Raw genomic sequence first — 16968 nt, forward strand, 5'->3', positions numbered from 1 at the left:
TTATTGTGAATCTTACCCATGTCCTTAAACAATCCTCTATTACACTTTGACTATATAAAATTCCACTCAAAAGTAATATTGTATTTAACCAATTTTCTAAGATTAACGATTTAGGTTGCATCTATTTTTAAAATCTTATATAATAATTTTTCTAAGAATATTATATATTCTTATATAATATTTTCTCAGAATAAAAATAAATTTCTCACCAGTTAACTTTAGTGAAATAGCTTGTCTTCAAATAAATAAAATTAGGCCTAAAAAATTAGCCATAATTCTCAGGTGCAATGACCTGGAAAGAACAAATGTCAGAATTAAATTCCCTGTATAAGGCATGCTGCCAACTCCATTTCTTTGTAGTCTGAAAGAATCATCCCAGTAGAAGGTTAGCTAAAGTTCTAAACATATTAAAATTTGTTATTTCTCCTCTTGTCAAAATTATGTATGAACGAACCAACCACATCAAAAAATATTACAGAGATTAATTTTTTTTAGTATGTGTTCTACAGCATATAACATGGTAATAAAATTAATTTGCCAGTTGGTGGCAGCAGATACAAAAGAAAATACAATAAATAGAAGTGCTCAAGTTTATTATTACAAAGTTTTCCCTGAGTTGAATATTTTAAACAAGGGCTTCAAATGATGGAGGATGATTTATAGGTTTTGATAATTATATTTTAATATGTTGTTATATTAAAGGTCAAGCTCAAAACAATATCAGAACAAACTTCGGTGTTATTAGAGCATTTGCCAAAATAATTTGTCTCAAACTATGTGACTTTTTTGATGCTCGTCAAGCAGCATGTAATTGCAATGACTTTAATTGTATTAACTACAATTTATATATCTTATGAAAAAATATTTTCTTCAACCAATTTAGCTATTCTAGCTTTCTACCTGCACAAAAACTTAATTGTTTGTTGATAGACTACTATATGCTAAGTGCAAGGAATACAGCAGTGAACATTGAAAAATAGATGATCAAAGGGAAAAAAGGCTGAACTTATACAAAATAAAATTCTAGCTCACTCAAAAAAGTGGATAAAGAAATTGCAAGTCTTTAGAAGAAATACTTTTAGGACCATGATACAAGAAAGGAAAAAATCCTCCACAAAATACTGACAAGTATGATTACAATTTAAAAGTTCTGAATGAGATCCCTAAACAAAGTGAAAAGACTAGCCACATATTGAGGAGCTTAATAAAACCAACAAAAGATTCATAGCCTCTATACAGATGGATATAGATATACACGCTTTTTACTGCAAAGTAAGAAAAAAATGGCCATTCACCAAAAAAGAAAAAAAAAAAGTACCATAGTTAGTCAAAACTATGAAAACATGGCCAATCTCACTAGAAATCTGGAAATGCAAATTAAAATACCATTCAATTTAATTAAAAACATTTTCTTCAAAAAAGATCATACTAACTGGCTTGATTGCATAAGATAAACTGAAATGAGGACAAGATTGAAAAAGGGTAAACTAGTCAGAGAACATAGCATTAATCTAAGAAATAATAGTAGCATGAACTAAAGCCATGAAAGAGGGAAGGAGAAAGATCAATATTGCATATAGCTATAAATTAGGACTAAAGAATTCTTTATACAGAGTGTCCATACAGTTCATTTGCAATTTAAAAGTGCACTTTTTTTTTTTTTTTTTTTTTGAGACAGAGTCTCTTTTTGTCGCCCTTGGTAGAGTGTCATGGCATAATAGCTCACAGGAACCTCAAACTCTTTAGGCACAGTGACCCTCTTACCTCAGCCTCCCCAGCAGCTAGGACTATAAGCACCCTCTATAACACCTGGCTATTAGACAGGGTCTCGCTCTTGCTCAGTTTGCTTGGTCTCAAACTTCTGAACTCAAGCAATACACCCGCCTTGGCCTCCCAGAGTGGTAGGATTACAGGTGTGAGCCATCGTGCCAGGCCTGCACACTATTTTAAGTTGCACACAAAAATTTTATGGACACTCTGTATAATTATGCAAAAATTGTATGTCTGTGGGTCATTTTCCTATATCAGACACTTCTCAAAGAAAGGCATACAAATGGCCAACAGGTGTATGAAAAAAAAAAAGCTCAAAATCCCTCATCATCAGGGAAAGGCAAATTAAAACCACAAGATAACACTTCACACTTGTTAGAATGGCTATATTATCAAAAAGATGTAAGATGAGTGTGTGAGCTAGTATGTAGATCTGCTGGGAATGTAAACTGATACAGCCATTAAGGAAAACAGTATGGAGATTCTTCAAAAAAAATCAAAAATAAAACGGTCATATGATTTAGCAATCCCACCATGAAGTATATGTATCCAAAAGAAATCAGAATGCCAAAGAGATACCTGCACTCTCATGTTCACTGCAGTATTCTTCACAATAGCTAAGATGTATGTGTAGAATCAACTTATGTGTCATTAATGGATGGATAAAGAAGATATAATATACAGAATAGAATACAATTAACCTTAAAGAAAATCTGTCATTTGTGACAACATGGATGAATCTGGAGAACTTAATGTCAAATGAAATAAGGCAAGCACAGAAAGACAAATATCACATAATCTCACTTATTTGTGGAATCTGAAAAGGCTGAACTTGTAGAAGCAGAGGTTACTAGGGGCGGAGGAACAAGAGTAAAGAGGATTGGGGAGGTATTGGTCAAAGAATACAAAATTTCAATTAGGAGGAATAAGTTTAAAACATCTACAGTGCATCACTATGACTATAATGAAGTAAAAAAAAGAAAAGTCCCCCAGCTTGATTTTTAGGTTTTCTCAAAAAATTCAAATTCAATTACATCATTTTCCATAGTTTGCGAAATTAGGTTGCCTGTCTACAAAATTACTTAATAAATCTAGTAAGTCCCAAAGCCTGAGGAGCTTCTATCCAGAAATTCTGCAGTACTATTATTAAATCTGACTCATGATCCCACTGTATCTGTATTACTAACACAATGGACCAACGGCATGCTTACAACAAATTGTCATCTTCACTATTATTCGCATTATCACATTAAAGTTATCAGCTTATAAACAAAGTCTAATATTCATCATCTCTAATTGTGACCTGAAAACATAGGTAAAAGCATTGCAAATTACACAAAGCCACGTAGAACACCCAGATAAAGAATCAACCCCATTAAATGTCTTGATACATGTAATTTGAATCTCAGGAGTATCCCATCATTAAAAGTAGCATTTCAAAAACTTCTGTTGTACCAGGCAGCGCCTGTAGCTCAGTGGGTAGGGTGCAGGCCACATACACAGAGGCTGGTGGGTTCAAACCCAGCCCAGGCCAGCTAAAACAACAATGACAACCTCAAAAAAAAGTAAAAAATAGCTGGGCATTGTGGCAGGCGTCTGTAGTCCCAGCTATTCGGGAGGCTGTGGCAAGAGAATCACTTAAGCCCAAGAGTTTGAGGTTGCTGTGAGCTGTGATGCCACAGCACTCTACGGAGGGCAACATAGTGAAGCTCTGTCTCACAAAAAAAAAAAAAAAAAATTCTGTTGTACATGCATGCATATACAATAGAACTCAGTAAGCAGAACCTCTAAATGTTGACCACCCTGGGGATTATAACAAACTCATCAACACACAAACGTGGTTAACATGCTGGGAGAACTGGACAACCACTTGTAAAAGATTGAAAATGAACCCACGCCTTTCACCACTTACAAAAATTGACTCAAGATGGATAAATCTAAGACATGAAAGGATAAAAATCCTAGAAAAAGTGTGGGAAAAATCTTCAGAATGTCAGCCTAAGGAAAGATTTTATGAAAGAGACTTCAGTGGCAATCGCAACAACAAAAAAAATAAAATGAGACTTAAACTGAAAAGCTTCTGCACAGCTAAGGCCACAACAATTACAGCAAATAGACAAACTTCAGAATGGGAAAAGATATTTGCATATTATGAATCTGACAGAAGGCTCAATAACAAGGATCTATAGAGAACTCGAATTAATCAACAAAAAGAGTCAACCAGAGTCTCCCAAAAGTCTGTTCATGTTTTTGCCCAGTGATGGATGGGATTATTAAAGGCAAGACTTACACTCACTTTACCCTCTATTCTACTTGTGCTCATACAGAAATACTTTTCAGTCTATAATGCCAAGGTCAACATCCTTAAGAAAATGAACATATATCTTTTTATTATATTAGGGAGAGAGAAAAGTAGTTTGTTCCTGTTAACTCTGAGGTACAAAAAAGTTTTCTCTAGTCTTTTGAGAATCATTCATTTTTAGAAGCAAAGATGTAGGTATATAACTTAGCAGCTTGGCTGACCCAGCATTCACTTCCAGTGGTATGATAAAGACACATTATTTCTGGACTTTAGTACTACTAAGTGTAGTTGAATCAGTTATTAATAATACTGACCTATCATCATCTTCATCGGGGTTTTTAAGTCCTTTATAGAATCATTTTTCCTATTTTGTTCCTGCTCCTAACCTTTGTCCTTCTTGTCTTTTATTAGGTAAAGTAAGATGCAACTCATTCTATTGTTATGTACAAAAACTACCACACAGGTACCACAGTCTTTAGCAATTACATGAAATAGTCATATTTTTGAGTTATAGAAGATCCAGAATTAGTCCCATGACTTCTGCAAAGTGACTCAATCTCTCTGGGGCCGAACCTTAAGTGTAATATGAATAATGCCGCTTACCTCAAATTCATATAAAGTACCCAGTGTGCTTTAAGTACTTTATAAACACAAATCCTTCCTGATTTTTCTCCGGAGTAGATGCTATGTCTTTAGCCTTTAAGGACCAAAACAGAAGAGGAAAACTCACCAGATTAAAAAAATCTTTCTAGATCACACAAAGGTAGCCAAGAAGCTGGAGATAAAGAAACATACATGGAAAAGGAAAAGAACAATTATGCTTTGTCATCAGATATACTGGTGTACCACAAGATTGCATTTGATAAAACAAATCTGGTGGTTTTTAAAAAATGAAGATTAAAAACTGCCATTATTGACAATCTCACCAATACAAACACATATATAAAAAACCTGCATCTTCAAGAACCACTGAGGTTATTCCTCAGTGGTTCATTTCTTCCTTGTCAGAGGGCCTGCCCAGCACACACATCTCACCTATCAAAAGTGACCAAGTACTGTCCAAGGCCTGATTCTTTTGCTTCTGCAAAAGGGGAAACTTTTTGAAAGCTACTGGGGATGTCTCACAAAGGAGAAGGGTGGAATGACTAAACATGGCAAAGGAAGGGACAAAGATAATAAGCATTAGGAACAATTAGAACCAGAAACTCAGCCAGGATGCTCACATGTCAGACAGCATCATTCTTTCTCAATGCCAAGACTAGCCTCACCTCAGAATGGCAAACATAAAGATGGACACCTCAAGTGCTACACTTTCCCACACCTTCCACCAGAGACAGACAATTCTCTTCCCCAGTTTCAGTTAAAAACACCCAGGGAATTCTAATTGGTCCGGCCTACATGAAGGGAGATACGGATATGACCAATACTGGAATTTGAGAGGTCCTATTAGAATACAGGTAAGTGAAAGAAATGGCAATAAAATCCTAAATAATGGAAAGGGTACTAGTCCCGTAAAATATAGAAACATAATAGGTAAGCAAAACAACATAGCTATTATAGTGGGACATAGAAAAAATAACTTTCGGAATCTAAGGGATCTTGGGTTGAAATCCTTACTTGAACAGTTATTCAGGAATAAACTCTGGGCAAGTCATAATCTTGAAATGACCTTTTTTTTGGAGACAAAGTCTTACTATGTCACCCTCAGTAGAGTGCTATGGCGTCACAGCTGACAGCAACTCTTGGGCTTAAGCGATTCTCTTGCCTCAGCCACGCAAGTAGCTAGGACTACAGGTGCCCGCCACAATACCGGGCTATTTTTTTCTTTCTTTCTTTTTTTTTTTTTTTGGTTGCAGTTATCATTGTTGTTTAGCATGCCTGGGCCAGGCTTGAGCCTGCAAGTTTCTGTGTATGTGCCAGCGCCCTACACACTGAGCTACAGGCACCAAGCCAAAATTCCTTCTTTTTATGGAGACTAATGTAAGATTTAGAAAAAAAATTCATAAAATTCCTAGTATAGTTCCGTATACAATAGATATAAAGACAGAAATGTTTTACAAAGTATTAAATCACTGAAATTCACTGAATCTCTTTTTTCCCCTTCAGCAAAGTAGAAATAATTATTTAAATGTTTTCATATTTACTCTATTAAATACTTTTGAAAGTTCTTGGCATATATACCAAGCATTCTTCTGCCATTCTGAATCATTAAATTTCAGGTGAATCCACCCAATGCTTGATTATCTCCAGGAAGAAGTACTCTAAGCCACCTCTGTACTAGAATAAGTTATTTTCATATAGTGAATTGAAATCATTTCCTAGTCCTAGTTCCTAGTATGATAAAAGTCCAATTTCTGCTTCCTCATGACAGACCTCAAAATATGTGAGGCAGCCAATGATGTCCCCTCCTCAATTCCCTTGCCTAGGCTAATTGTCCCAAATGTACACTGCTAATTGCCTAAATCTTTCCAAATAACATGATTTCAACGTATCTTCCTCTGAACATGCACCTATGATGGAAAGTATAATAATTCAAATGTGGAGTAGTCAGAATAGAAGCATCGTTGACATTTCCCTTGTATCAACCACTGTACTTTTTGTCACATGCTGCTAAGCTAGCAAGATGTGCCCTTCCTTTCACCAAGAAAAAAGATTTATATTTATTAAGTACATAAAGCATACTACTGAAATTTGGGGGGGGGATGGGCAGGATCTTACATTTTCCCCTATTCAATTTCCCTTTGTTAGATTAAGCCAAGCATATAAGCCTATCAAAATCAACCCTCTTGGTTCCAGGATGGTGGCTGAGTAATAACTTCCTTGCAACCGTGACTCTGGGGAGACAAGACTCCAGGCATCTCTGGCTGGTGGGATCTGCCTAAATCATCCCTTTGAGGATGCAGGGAGTCAGCGAGAGACTTCTGGACTCCAAGAGGAGGACAAAAGCAGTGGAAAACTGGACTCATCGAAACTCTAATCCACAGGCACATCAACTTAAAGAGCAAGAGGAAGTGAAAGGCAAATTAGGAAAAGGAAACAGATAAAAAAAAGTCACTCATGAGGAAGAATCAGCAGAAAACTCCAGGCAACATGAAGTCCAGACCAAGACCTCCAAGAGACCATAAGGTAGCTAGTGCAGAGGATTACACCTATAAAGAAATGTTAGCGATGACAGAAAGGAAATTTAGACTACACATGATGAAAACAATAAAGTAAATGATGGAAACAATGAAAGAAACTGCTGATAAAGTGGAAAACAACCAAGAGGAAATCCAAAAACAGAATCAAATAAGAGATAAACAATATGAAGAATATAGAAAGGATATAGCAGAGCTGAAGGAACTGAAGCAGTAAATTAGGGAACTAAGAGGCAATAGAAAGCATCAGCAACAGGTTAGACCTTACAGAAGAAAGAATTTTGGAGCTAGAGGACAAAGTTCTTGAGATAACTCAGATAGTTAAAGAGGCAGAAAAGAAGAGAGAGAAAGCAGAACGTTCACTGTCAGAATTATGGGACTTTATGAAGCGCTCAAACATACGAGTTATAGGAATCCCAGAAGGAGAAGAATGCCCCAGGGGAATGAAAGCCATACTAGAGAATATTTAAATGAAAATTTCCCAGGTATCACCAAAGATTCTGAAATACCCCTTTCAGAGGGATATCGGACCCCAGGTTGCCTCAACTCTAACCAAGCTTCTCCAAGACACATTATGATGAACCTGTCCTTTAAAGTCAAGACAAAAGAAAAGATTCTGCAAGCTGCCAGGAGTAAGCACCAGTTGACCTACAGGGGCAAAACTGTAAGAGAGACTGCAGACTTCTCTAATGAAACTTTCCAAGCAAGAAGACAATGGTCGAACTTTAATCTACTTAAACTGAACAATTTCCAGCCCACAATTTTGTACCCTGCTAAGCTAAGCTTTAAAATTGAGAGAGAAATCAAATCATTTACAGATATACAAACATTGAGGAAACTTGCCACAACAAGACCAGCTCTACAGGAAATACTTCAACCTGTTCTACACACTGCCCATCACAATGGATCAGCAGCAAAGTAAGAACTCAGAAATTAAAGGACAGAACCTAACCTTCACACTGATGCAAAAGATAAAACTAAGCAATGGACTCATGCAAAAGATAAAACTAAGCAATGGACTCTCACAAAATAAGATGAATAGAATACTACCTCACTTATCAATTATTTCAATAAACGTTAAAAGCTTGAATTCCCTACTGAAGAGGCATAGATTGGCTGACTGGAGGAACCACACCTGGCTTCAAAAGACAAAACTCCGAGTCAAGGGTTGGAAGACAATTTTTCAGGCAAATGGAATTCAGAAGAAAAGAGGAGTTGCGATCTTATTTTCAGATACATGTGGATTTAAAGCAACTAAAGTCAAAAAAGACAAAGATGGTCACTTTATATTGATCAAGGGAAAAACAGAACAAGAAGACATTTCAATTCTAAATATTTATGCACTCAATTTAAATGTGCCTAGATTCTTGACACAGACCTTACTCAGTCTGAGCAATATGATATCTGATAATACCATAATAACAGGGGACTTTAACACTCGTCTTACAGAGCTGGACAGATCCTCTGAACAGAAATTAAACAAAGATATAAGAGATTTAAATGAGACCCTAGAACAACTGTGCTTGATAAAAGCATATACAACACTCCATCCTAAAGATAAAGAACATACATTCTTCTCATCACCCCATGGAACATTCTCCAAAATTGATCATATCCTGGGACACAAAACAAATATCAACACAATAAAAAGAATTGAAACTTTACCTTGTATCTTCTCAGACCATAAGGCACTAAGGGTGGAACTGAACTCTAACAAAAACGTTCGACCCCACAAGAAGACGGGGAAATTAAACAATCTTATGTTGAATAACAGATGGGTGCAGGAAGAAATAAAACAGGAAATCATTAACTTCCTTGAGCATAACAACAATGAAGACACAAGCTACCAAAACCTGTGGGATACTGCAAAAGCAGTTTTGAGAGGAAAATTTATCACTTTAGATGCCTACATTCAAAAAACAGAAAGAGAGTGCATCAACAAACTCACAAGCCATCTTATGAACTTGGAAAAAGAACAATCTAAGCCTAACCCAGGAGAAGAAAAGAAATATGCAAAATCAAATCAGAGATCAATGAAATTGAAAACAAAAGAATCATTCAGAAAATTAATGAAACAAGGAGTTGGTTTTTTGAAAAAATAAATAAATAAAACAGATAAACCGTTGGCCAGACTAACTACAATAGAAAAGTAAAATCTCTAGTAACCTCCATCAGGAATGACAAAGGGGAAATAACAACTGATCCCACAGAGATACAAGAGATCATCTCTGAATACTACCAGAAACTCTATGCCCAGAAATTTGACAATGTGAAGGAAATGGATCAATATTTGGAATCACACCCTCTCCCTAGACTTAGCCAGGAAGAAATAGAGCTCCTAAACAGACCAATTTCAAGCACTGAGATTAAAGAAACAATAAAAAAGCTTCCAAAAAAAAAAAAAAAAAATGCCCTGGTCCAGATGGCTTCACACCAGAATTCTACCAAACCTTCAAGGAAGAGCTTATTCCTGTACTGCAGAAATTATTCCAAAAAATTGAGGAGGAAGGAATCTTCCCCAACGTGTTTTATGAAGCAAACATCACCCTGAAAACAAAACCAGCAAAAGACCCAACTAAATAGGAGAATTTCAGACCAATCTCACTCATGAATATAGATGCAAAAATTCAACAAAATCCTAGCCAATAGATTATAGCTTATTATCAAAAAAGTCATACATCATGATCAAGTAGGTTTCATCCTAGGGATGCAAGGCTAGTTTAACATACGCAAGTCCATAAACATTATCCACCATATTAATAGAAGCAAAAATAGAGACCATATGATCCTATCAACAGATGCAGAAAAAGCATTCGATAAAATCCAGCATCCTTTTCTAATTAGAACACTGAAGAGTACAGGCATAGGTGTCACATTTCTGAAACTGAAACTATCTAAGACAAACCCGCAGCTAATATTTTACTGAATGGAGTAAAAGTGAAAGCTTTTCCTCTTAGAACTGGAACCAGACAAGGTTGTCTTCTGTCACCTTTATTATTCAACATAGTGCTGGAAGTTCTGGCCAATACAATTAGGCAAGACAAGGAAATAAAGGGAATCCAAACGGGAGCAGAGGAGGTCAAACTCTCCCTCCTTGCTAACGACATGATCTTATACTTAGAGAATCCCAAAGACTCAACCACAAGACTCCTAGAAGTCATCAAAAAATGCAGTAATGTTTCAGGATATAAAATCAATATCCACAAGTCAGTAGCCTTTGTGTACACCAATAACAGTCAAGATGAGAAGCTAATTAAGGACACAACTCCCTTCACCATAGTTTCAAAGAAAATGAAGGGAATATACCTAACGAAGGAGGTGAAGGACCTCTATAAAGAAAATTATGAAATCCTCAGAAAGGTAATAGTAGAGGATATTAACAAATGGAAGAACACACCATGCTCATGGATAGGAAGAATCAACATTGTTAAAATGTCTATACTTCCCAAAGCAATCTACCTATTCAATGCCATTCCTATCAAAATACCAACATCATCCTTTAAAGATTTGGAAATAATGATTCTGCATTTTGTATGGAACCAGAAAAAAAACCGTATAGCTAAGGCAGTTCTTAGTAATAAAAATAAAGCTGGGGGCATCAGCATACCAATTTTAGTCTGTACTACAAAGCCATAGTGGTCAAGACAGCATGGTACTGGCACAAAAATAGAGACATAGACACTTGGAACCAAATAGAAAACCTAGAAATGAAACTGACATCTTACAACCACCTAATCTTCGATAAACCAAACAAGAACATACCTTGGGGGAAAGACTCCCTATTCAATAAATGGTGTTGGGAGAACTGGATATCCACATGTAAAAGACTGAAACTGGACCCACACCTTTCCCCACTCAAAAATTGATTCAAGATGGATAAAGGACTTAAATTTAAGGCATGAAACAATAAAAATCCTCAAAGAAAGCATAGGAAAAACACTGGAAGATATTGGCCTGGGGAAAGACTTCATGAAGAAGACTGCCATGGCAATTGCAACAACAAAAATAAGTAAATGGGACTTCATTAAACTGAAAAGCTTCTGTACAATCAAGGAGACAACAACCAAAGCAAATAGACAACCTACACAATGGGAAAGCATATTTGCATATTTTGAATCAGACAAAAACTTGATAACTAGGATCTATAGAGAACTCAAATTAATCCACATGAAAAAAGCCAACAATCCCTTATATCAATGGGCAAGAGACATGAATAGAACCTTCTCTAAAGAAGGCAGATAAATGGCTAACAAACATATGAAAAAATGTTCATCATCCCTATCTATTAGAGAAATGCAAATCAAAACCACCCTGAGATACCATCTAACCCCAGCGAGAATGGCCCACATCACAAAATCTCAAAACTGCAGATGCTGGCGTGGATATGGAGAGAAGGGAACACGTTTACACTGCTGGTGGGACTGCAAACTAGTACAACCTTTCTGGAAGGAAGTATGGAGAAACCTCAAAGCACTCAACCTAGACCTCCCATTTGATCCTGCAATCCCATTACTGGGCATCTACCCAGAAGGGAAAAAAATCCTTTTATCATAAGGACACTTGTACTAGACTGTTTATTGCAGCTCAATTTACAATCGCCAAAATGTGGAAACAGCCTAAATGCCCACCAACCCAGGAATGGATTAACAAGCTGTGGTATATGTATACCATGGAATACTATTCAGCCATTAAAAAAAATGGAGACTTTACATCCTTCGTATTAACCTGGATGGAAGTGGAAGACATTATTCTTAGTAAAGCATCACAAGAATGGAGAAGCATGAATCCTATGTACTCAATTTTGATATGAGGACAATTAATGACAATTAAGGTCATGGGGGGAGGAAAAGCATAGAGAGGAAAGGAGGGACGGGGGTGGGGCCTTGGTGTGTGCCACACCTTCTGGGGGCAAGACATGATTGCAAGAGGAACTTTACCTAACAAATGCAATCAGTGTAACCTGGCTTACTGTACCCTCAATGAATCCCCAACAATAAAAGAAAAATTAAAATAAATAAAAAAAATAAAGCTGGGGGCATCACCATGCCACATTTTAGGCTGTACTACAAAGCCATAGTGTTGACGTCAAGACAGCATGGTACTGGCACAAAAACAGACATAGACACTTTGAATCAAATAGAAAACCAGAAAATGAAACTAACATCTTACAACCACCTAATCTTTGACAAACCAAACAAGAACATACCTTGGGGGAAAGACTCCCTATTCAATAAATGGTGCTGGGAGAATTGGATATCCACATGTAAAAGACTGCAACTGGACGCACACCTTTCTCCACTCACAAAAATTGATTCAAGATGCATAAAGGACTTAAATTTAAGGCATGAAACAATAAAAATCGTCAAAGAAAGCATAGGAAAAACACTGGAAGATATTGGCCTGGGGAAAGACTTCATGAAGAAGACTGCCACGGCAATTGCAACAACAAAAATAAATAAATGGGACTTCATTAAACTGAAAAGCTTCTGTACAATCAAGGAGACAACAACCAAAGCAAATAGACAACCCACACAATGGGAAAGGATATTTACATATTTTGAATCAGACAAAAGCTTGATAACTAAGATCTACAGAGAACTCACATTAATCCACATGAAAAAAGCCAACAATCCCCTATATCAATGGGCAAGAGACATGAATAGAACCTTCTCTGAAGAAGGCAGACGAATGGCTAACAAATATATAAAAAAATATTCATCATCCCTATTTATTGGAGAAATGCAAATCAAAACCACCCATCTAACCCCAGCGAGAATGGCCCACATCACAAAATCTCAAAAGTGCAGATGCTGGCATGGATGTGGAGAGAAGGGAACACTTTTACACTGCCGGTGAGACTGCAAACTAAGAACCTTTTTGGAAAGAAGTATGGAGAAATCTCAAAGAACTCAAGCTAGACCTCCCATTTGATCCTGCAATCCCATTACTGGGCATCTACCCAGAGGGAAAAAAATCCTTTTGTCATAAGGACACTTGCACTAGACTGTTTATTGCAGCTCAATTTACCATCGCCAAAATGTGGAAACAGCTAAATGCCCACTAACCCAGGAATGGATTAACAAGCTGTGGTATATGTATACCGTGGAATACTATTCAGCCATTAAAAAAATGGAGACTTTACATCCTTTGTATTAACCTAGATGGAAGTGGAAGATATTATTCTTAGTAAAGCATCACTTAGTAAAGAATGGAGAATCATGAATCATATGTACTCAATTTTTATGAGGACAATTAAGGTCACGGTGGGGGTGTGGGAAGGGGAGAGCACAGAGAGAAAGGAGGAGGGAGAGGTGGAAAAAGGAAGAGCAGAGAGAGGGAAGGAGGGAGGGGTTGGGGCCTTGGTGTATGCCACATCTTTTGGGGGCAAGACAGGATGCAAGAAGGACTTTGCCTAACAAATGCAATCAGTGTAATCTGGTTTATTGTACCCTCAATGAATCCCCAACAATAAAAAAAAAAAAAAATCAACTCTATTAGTTCTTTAATCTGTCATCCCAAGTGTTCACTATGTTAGGGAGTCAATATTGCAGTCACCAATATTTCTGGGTCTCTTCCTTCCAAGCATACAGTAAAATCACACTTCCCTACCCTTCCAACACCCAGGCTGGGTATGGCCAGGTGACTTATTTGATCAGTTAAACATGAGTCAGCATGATTTAATAGAGTTTTTGCGTGTTGACATATAATTAATTCCCTTTCTCCTGCCACAAATATAGGCAATGTTCCAGAAAATAAAAATCTCTAGTCTGGGTTAACTGTGTGAGGACAACACTGAACAGAACACATTATGCTGACCTGAGGATGAACATGTACAATGAACAACATATAGACTTTTGTTTTTAAGCCATTGAGATTTGAGGGTTATTTACTACAGCAAAATGTAGCTCATCCTGGTTAATAAACTATCCCTACCATACCTGTGCCATCTGCAAATTTAATAAATAAGTCTTAAATGTCATGTAATCCACTGACAACAGCAAGCTCCACCCACAAAAAGAAAAGTTAGGCTGTTTTGGTTTGTTCTCAATCAATCAGGCTAATTTTTAATGATCAGTGATTTACCTCTCCTGGAAACACCTTTTAAATAATTTATTCTAGAATGTCACCCAAGAGCCACATGGTGCTATAATATAATCTTGCTTCCCTTTTCTAAAAAATGAAGTAACTTGTTACCTGTCTCTAGTCTTCAGGCATATTTCTTCTTAACTCCACAAGGCCCCCAAACATAAGTTATTTAGAAATTTCATTTTCAAGCTCTTATACCTACGATATAATTCCTTAAGTAAAAAATAAGTAGCTGCTATCCTTCTGTACCCCTATGTATTTCATTTCCCTCTTGTTATTCTGTTACCACTCATCATTTTGCTTTCACCCAAAGGCTGACCTCTTATGAACATAGCCTGCTAGCAAAATCCTTTTCTTCAGAAATAATGTGCATGTCATGTTCAGTGGGCTATTCTCAGGGTCCTCTGCTATTTATTCACTACTAACAGTTTGTTCTAAAAACATTTAGAACAAGTACTTACTGTATACTAGGCAATTACTTGGTCTGGGACATGATCTCTGCCCTCAAGGAACAGTTAAAAATGTTGAATAACACTACACAGATGGATAAGAGCCATAACACAACAGGTCTTGAAAACCCTATTGAGGTAAATAGCATAACAGAAAGCCTAAAAACACAAACTTTGAAATCAGCAGACGTGGGATTAGGACCTGATCTCTATTTCCTCATCTGTGAAACTAGGATTAAAAAAAAACAAAGGACTGTTCAAAGAAATCAAATAATACAAGTAATGGATTTAGCTATATCTAATGCTACAGTTATCATGAAGGTAATTTTTTAAATATATTTGCATTATTTAGATTTTTTTTTTTTTTTTTTAGTATTGCTGTAATTACTTGGTCTTTTTTTTTTTTTTTTTTTTTATTGTTGGGGATTCATTGAGGGTACAATAAGCCAGGTTACACTGATTGCAATTGTTAGGTAAAGTCCCTCTTGCAATCATGTCTTGCCCCCATAAAGTGTGACACACACCAAGGTAGATTTATTTTTTAATTTTGAATTAATATGGGGATACATACGAGTAGGTTACATTGTTTGCATTTGTAAGGTCAGGTCCCAGCCTTCACTCAGGAGACATGCCATATACCCCTAACACTAAACCAGTTATGGGTATACTTACTGAACACCTTTCCCTCCTTCTCTATTCTAGAATTTAACTGTGTTTTTCTCTTGTGTGGGCCTGTAGTTGTTGATCTACTAGTTTCAACTTAGCATGGAGTACATGGGATTCTTGCTTTTCCATTCTTGAGACCTTACCAAGGAGAATGCTCTCCAAATCCACCCAGGCAGGTAATGGTTAATAATTGAATATTTTAAACATGGGTATGACCAATCAAATTTGTATTTTAGAATTATTATGCTTTGAATACAGTAATAAAAATAGATCAAAGGGTGAGCCTAAAGTCTAGAAAACCAGTGGTTCGGGTAGGCAGAAAAGATGAAAGAAGGTCTTCTAATAAAGTAAGACCGAATCAACAGAATTTGGTGACCAACTAAATATGGGAAAAGAAGGGAAAGATAAGAGGAATGGCTCCTAGATTGACAGTTTATGAAACCAGGTAGATGACAGGACCATTCACCAAGGTGGGAAACATAAGAGACAATGTAATTTTCGGGAAGGAACAATTCAACGTGGGGCATGTCAAGTTTGAAGACTATTTGAAACATACAGTAAGAGTGGTCTAGAAAGCAGAGGGACATCCAGGATTGTAGCGTCAGAGTTGAAACACACAAAGATTTGAAGCCATCATTTATTGGCTGTAATCACTCAAAATACCATTTAAAAAATCCAGAGTAAAATAAGGAGAGCTGAAATTAGAAAACGAATTCAAACAAAACATACTTCTCAGGTAAGATCTCCATGAAGGTTTTTGAAGGTAGAATCTCCGAATATATAAATGTATCATATTATACAAGATAATGCTTAAGTTTCCCACCTTCCAAATAAAATGCAAAGAAAAACTAGAGGACTAAAAGTTTATTTCCAGGATTTCATTTGTTTTTAATGACTTCACATTTTATATGGTTATAGGCATCTCTCACACATCTTCAGTAACAAAAACTCTAAAGTAACAAATTACCTTCTAAAGCAACAGAAAACACAAAAGGCACGCAGTGCCAAGAAAGAAAAGGCACTGAAAGTTTTCTTGCAGTGTCAAGAAAACTCCATATGTAATTATGAGACAGCTCTCCATCCCCCTCAAAAAAGCCTGTTATCAATCTAGAAACTGTGAGTTAAATTTTCATTGCAATATAGACCATTTTTTTATCACTTTGTAAATACAAAGCTCACAGCTTTCTAGAGAATAACATGAACAAATTTCAAGATACATTTTCCATAGTAAATCTTCAGATAAACAAATTCCGAAGTTAAAACCATCTAATTTCTCCATGAGTTAAAACTAATAGAGAAAGGGGGGAAAGGCATCTAAATTGGAAAAGTAAAATTATTTGTTTTTAGACAACATGCTCTTCTAATGTAGAAAAGCCTAAAGAGTCTACAAAAAGTACTGTATTAGAATAAACAAATTCAACAAAGTAATAGGATACAAAATCAACACACAGACATCAATTGTGTTTCTTTTTTTCTTTTTTCTTTTTTTGAGACACAGCCTCAAGCTGTCGCCATGGGTAGAATGCATGGCATCACAGCTCACAGCAACCTCCAACTC

At 36.4% G+C, this 16968-nt stretch overlaps 1 protein-coding gene across 5 annotated transcripts in view; it reads right to left on the bottom strand.

Moving 5' to 3' along the window:
* Positions 1-16968, bottom strand: part of ANKRD28 (ankyrin repeat domain 28) — a 207647-nt gene that overhangs the window by 165273 nt on the left and 25406 nt on the right. For 2 of the 5 annotated variants that reach the window (XM_053600600.1, XM_053600598.1), the window contains exon 1: positions 210-273. The exons of the other annotated variants lie outside the window; for them this stretch is intronic. The gene's annotated coding sequence lies outside the window, so the exon portion shown is untranslated. Of the gene's footprint in view, positions 1-209; positions 274-16968 lie in introns of those variants that run through there. 5 annotated transcript variants of the gene reach the window in all.

The sequence above is a fragment of the Nycticebus coucang genome, chromosome 8 (genome assembly GCF_027406575.1).
Source record: "Nycticebus coucang isolate mNycCou1 chromosome 8, mNycCou1.pri, whole genome shotgun sequence".
In the NCBI taxonomy this organism is placed as follows: Eukaryota; Metazoa; Chordata; class Mammalia; order Primates; family Lorisidae; genus Nycticebus; species Nycticebus coucang.